Genomic DNA, 5,592 nt, shown 5'->3' with positions numbered 1-5,592 from the left:
AACAACTGGTTACCAAAAATGGAAAAAAAAAACATCACATATGCACGGTGTCACCAACAGGAGCCAACCGCACATTTGTGGTTTCAATTAGAAGACCCAGCATTCCCAGGCATCATCTAACATCACCACGTAGGCAGGCAGGCAGGCACCACGAATTTCCTCTTTTTGATTTATATCATACACACTCAATAATATCTATATCTCTGTATCTATATCCTGGACCCGGAAGTCACGCAGGTAGCTATAGCTGCCTACGTGGTGATGTTAGATGATGCCTGGGAATGCTGGGTCTTCTAATTGAAACCACAAATGTGCGGTTGGCTCCTGTTGGTGACACCGTGCATATGTGATGTTTTTTTTTTTCCATTTTTGGTAACCAGTTGTTGTCCACCTTTGCAATTGGCTGCACCGCGCTGATGAGGCCAATAGCCAGAAACACGTGTCCGCGGTTTGCCTCCATATTTCTTGAGTGTCATGTCCACGAATTTTCTCTTTTTGATATATATATATATATATATATATATATATATATATATATATATATATATATATATATATATATATATATATATATATATATATATATATATATATATATGTATATTTATATTTTAGGGACCTAAGTATAAATAAACATGTTCAATACCATGTAGTTGGTTTATGAATGAATATATTTCTTTCTTTCTCTCTTTCTTATATCACGAGCCAATTTGAGACAATTTAAGGTAAGCCGTCCAATCCAGAGTTCCACAAAAAAGTGTAAAATTCAAAGAAAACCAAGTACTTTGTTTGCTACTAAATTAGAGTTTTTAGTATGATATGAATTCTCCGTACTTTGAAATCACTTTTCATTCTGTCTAGAAAGCAATGTGACCGCAATAATGAAATTTCTCATGAAACAGGTCGCAGCGCCTACCTTGACGCGTCCAAAAAAATCTCCACCTCGGCCTGACTTTTGCAAAATTTCCTGCGGGCTCCAAGGCAGCAGCTCTCAAATCGGTAAGTAAACATTAGTGTTCCGGTTGCACAATGCCCGTATACCGTGTGATTTTCAGATTAGGATCGGCGTAATGAAGTGGTTCGATGTCGATGTAATGATAGATGACACCCTCGATGCCGCGGGAAGGGGGTAGGTGGGCGGACGAATGGGGTGACCGGTCATTCTGTCTACTGTTTTAAAACAGTTTCAATCACCAGCTCATCTTCTTTCGCGCCAGATTCGAACCCTTGAGGGTTTTCGCTCGGTTGTGTTCGGTGGAAAGTTTCGAGGAAATGTGTGGTTTTCTCGGATAATTGACGAGAGTTATCGAAAATACAAATTGAGTTTGTGAAAAAATGAGGATTTTATCGTTTGTGATGTTTGAAAATGAATGTAGTTTCTTGTTTGGCAGCGATTTATTGAAAAAATAATAAGGTAATTTTGAATTTTCTACTTTTTTATTTGTCAAACATGAATCAGAGTACAAGTTTTTTAAAACTGGCAAAAATAAATCAAAATCAGTAACCAACTTGTTCGATTGATGATCTGTTTATTTTGTGGAAATTCATACTAAATATAGAATAAGGAAAATCGCTACTAATCGTTCTATTTGTTACGATCGGTTTCGGTTTATTGAACCATTCTCAAGTGAACTGACACGGTTCAACTGCGTCAGCTTACTTGAGAATGGTTTGTTAAACCTAAACCGGTGGTAATGAATAAAAATCTTAGTAGAAATACATAAATGCGAAACTCACTCAATTAACACTCACTCATTCCTCTCTGTTTCTCCGTACTGGTAAGTCCTAGGAAGCCAACATTTGGTATATTAGGTGCTTCTTAGGTCTTAGCTGCGCACGGAGGAAGAACTTTCAAATATTCTCACTGGGGAGGTTAAAAAGTTATAATGGTTCAGGATGATACTGACTAGCCTTTCTGATAATTTCACTGATGGTGCAGTGACAAAAGAAACTACTGGTCTGATTGGATAACTCTGTTTTCTAAAGACAAGTGAAAGATTTTTTGAAAAATTCAAACATACTTTTTACTGAAAGGGAAAAGTTTAAATTAACCCCAAATTCCAAAATTATACTCACTCATCAAACTGCACAAACAGTTGTTAAAGTTGCATATAGGACAAGTAATGAGTTGGGAAAGGTAATTAAAAATAATAAAGACAAAACATCCCAATTCAAGAAATCAGGGGTATATAAATTAAAGTGTGGAACGTGTCCTAAGGTATATATTGGTCAAAGTGGCAGAACATTTAGGAATCGAATCCAGGAACATCATATGAGCTATATAAATAAGAAAACAAGTTCAACATATTTGAATCATCTTCTAGAATAAAATCATATCTTAAACGAAGAGTTCAAAATTTTACACATAGAAAATAAAGGTTTGAAACTGAATTATTTGAAAGCAATGGAAATTAATGAACTTAAAAATTCAAACATTCTAATGAATCACCATTATTGAACTTGTTTCCTTAAAAACCAAGGAAGTATTATTATTGATGTATTATTGTGGAGATCAAATTGTGAGTTTCTTCGTACCGCTATATTTTCGGAGGATGACATTTTGTATGTAGGTTCGTTTTATGTTGTAGATATGCAATAAGGAAACATTTTTGAATATTTCAACTGGGGCGCCATCCGCGGGGAAAAAGGCGCGTCCATAAAACAAAATTATCTTTCCGTCACTGTTTCTCCATGCCCTTAAATTTTCGGTAGGTGAATTTAAGTTTGTTGAGTTTTTAGTCGAACACAGTATTATTCAACAGTAAACAACTTTGATGAAAATGAATATACAAATCTCAGAAAAATTAATTTTAAGTAACTTTACAGTGACTATTCTATCACCAACACTTTTTTATAAATAAAACAAAACTTCATATATGGTGATGTAGATTGAATTATTGTTCATTCCTCAACAATATTTAATATCACCACTGTACCCGTGGGCTGCCGGGGCAGGTCGGTAGTATTTTCTAGCAGAGTAATGATCAGGTATGCTACGGGATCAAGGGCGTTGAATAACCATTCACTTGCCTCATTCGATAAATATTGAAAACTCTTCTCTATTCATACAGCTAGGTTTGAATTTTTTTGAATTCAAAACATTGTATGTTCGAGGAAATTCGCACCAGTCTTCATGTAAAAACGTTATGGTGAAAATCAGGGCTCAAATAATAATATTCTGAATAATTTCGTCAAAGACGAAACGTACTGGTTTGACGATAGTCGTGTCACGAAGTGTTCTGGCGATGCATTGCATTTATTGGAGCCTCTGGAGACACCCTACATTTTGTTTTAAAAGAGAGAGGACATTGTTAGATCAAGATCTTCAGATGATGTGGTGCTGCAGGTTTTTCCGGGTTTTCCTGCCGCTGAAAAAGCAAATGCGCCACTGGAATCAATGAAGTAGCCCCGGAGCGCCAATTAATTTTTATCGTTATTTTTATTTTATTTTTATCGTTGTATTGTATTAGTATTATATTGTAGTATAATAAATAAATAATAATTTTTTGACTTCTACCAACCTTGGTAAGCCCATATCACATCGCGTTTTGCGTTCATAAGGTTTGTTTTTGACTATTTTACGTACAGTTGAGAAAGGAATTTTGGTCAAATCTGATATTGCTGGTGATAGTTTTTTCCCCTCGAAACCAAACTTGAGATGTAGACTCTTATATACATTGAAACATACTCTCCGTGTTTCAATATTCAAATGCATCCAAATCTTATTCACTGGTATCTCGTTTTCGCATTGTTCACCATCGCTATTGAAATCACTACACAGAAAAAAGTCTGCGTTGTTAACACACTCGTTATTACTATCAGTACTTGTCCAAGGATGCCACATTTTAAACAGATAAAAAAAAAATTCAAGTTATTATGACTGCACCAATATCGAATTTCAACACTCAAATCGCGATTAGTTCCTGAATTGAACATTGACAACACGGTGTATATGAACATCCTCGCATTCTATTCGTCACCGTAACATGACTTCAAATTTAATTTTGTGACTCTTCAGCCAATCATAAAACTCGGTTAGTAAAAATTATCCAATACGAACCGCCAATTCTTCAATCCACGTAGACTAGTTGGCAGCGGCATAATTTCTTTGTATTGGTTGTTTTGGCCTTTGAGCTTGCCGAACTATTCATAATACCGGTTACTTCGACTGTACCAGTATAATAAACTGTTAATCAGTGTTTTCGTATTAAGATTGAGAAATAGAAAACCAAAACCATTTTTTTCCAAAAAAGTGATTTAAGTACATTCATATAATTATGAGAACATTGGATTTTATGTTTCAAGTTGAAAATTCTGTTTTAAAACTAATCAATAGAGTTTACAGTACAGTACAGTGTATTATTTAGTTTTAATATAGATTTTCATCAAGTATCGGTCAGTTCTAATCAATAATTCTGTTTTAGAAAACTATCAAATGTTGTCAAGATTACTTAGTAAATATTTGGGTTTTTCAATAAGATCACTTGTAAGTAAATGTCGCACTTCGGTACAATGACATAATCAGGAGGCAGGTTGGTCCTTTTTTTCCACTTTTTTGAATACGCATTTGGAATTTATAATTTTGCAGAACATGAAGTACGTGCTTATATATTCTAGGTGTCAACTAATTGGCATTTCACTGTCCGATCGTTTTCTCACATCAGGGTAGAAATATGGCAAAAATTTTTGCGTTGTCTGATATTCATGATTTGGGCTCTTTTATTTAAGTGATCGCTGCAATGATCACGTGTGTTGTTAATTATGTTAATGATCCATTTTTGAATTACATTGCCACTTTCTAAAAAACAATAACTAACAGCCCCCAACCCAAAATTGTGTGTAAAAGTTGTGACTGTATTAGCGAGAAATAGAATATTTTGAATTGTCCAATATCCATAAAATCATTAAGATATCTAAATTTCGAATGGAACCACTTATTTTTGGAAATATATCGTAACCCCAAGGCATTTCACCGATATTGCTGAAAGGATTTCTTTATTTAAACCTACCTTGAGGGGGCCTAGATTTGGTAATTCGCTGACATTACATAACATGTAATAGTCAATTTATTGAATTGAAACCATTTAAAAATTCATTGAAAATCATCTTCAACGGTATGTTTCATGTTTTGCCAAGTTGAAGAAGTATATAAAATGGTAGTATCATCGGCAAAACTGATTATTTGCCCAGAAGAATTCAGGGTTGAAAAACTATTCATGTAGATCGTGAAGAGAAGTGGCCCCAGTACAGTACCTTGAGGAACATTATGAGTCTCAGTTCTGGGCATACTTAAAACACTATCAATATCCACAGTCTATTCTGGAAAAATCTATAGTTTTACCAAGACTCGTTATTTTTCCATCTAAAGCATTATAAATGATTGAAGTTAGTTTATAAATGGCGTTTCCGGTGAACCTGCCTTAATCTGGTCAAAATTTGTTATTCCGTTAACCAGCTGGTAACATTGATTTCGAAAAACGTAACCATTGACATTTGTTGTTATGTATCCTCGCGCAATCGTAAATTTTCATCGTTGTATTACATTTTATTCCAATTCATCAATAAGACCTCCTATAATAAATCTCCTGACAA

The sequence above is a fragment of the Leptinotarsa decemlineata genome, unplaced genomic scaffold (assembly GCF_025532065.1).
Source record: "Leptinotarsa decemlineata unplaced genomic scaffold, Ldec_3_MD MMD2_P_RNA_scaffold_12, whole genome shotgun sequence".
NCBI classification, from domain to species: domain Eukaryota; kingdom Metazoa; phylum Arthropoda; class Insecta; order Coleoptera; family Chrysomelidae; genus Leptinotarsa; species Leptinotarsa decemlineata.
Note: the sequence above shows the minus strand (reverse complement) of the source record.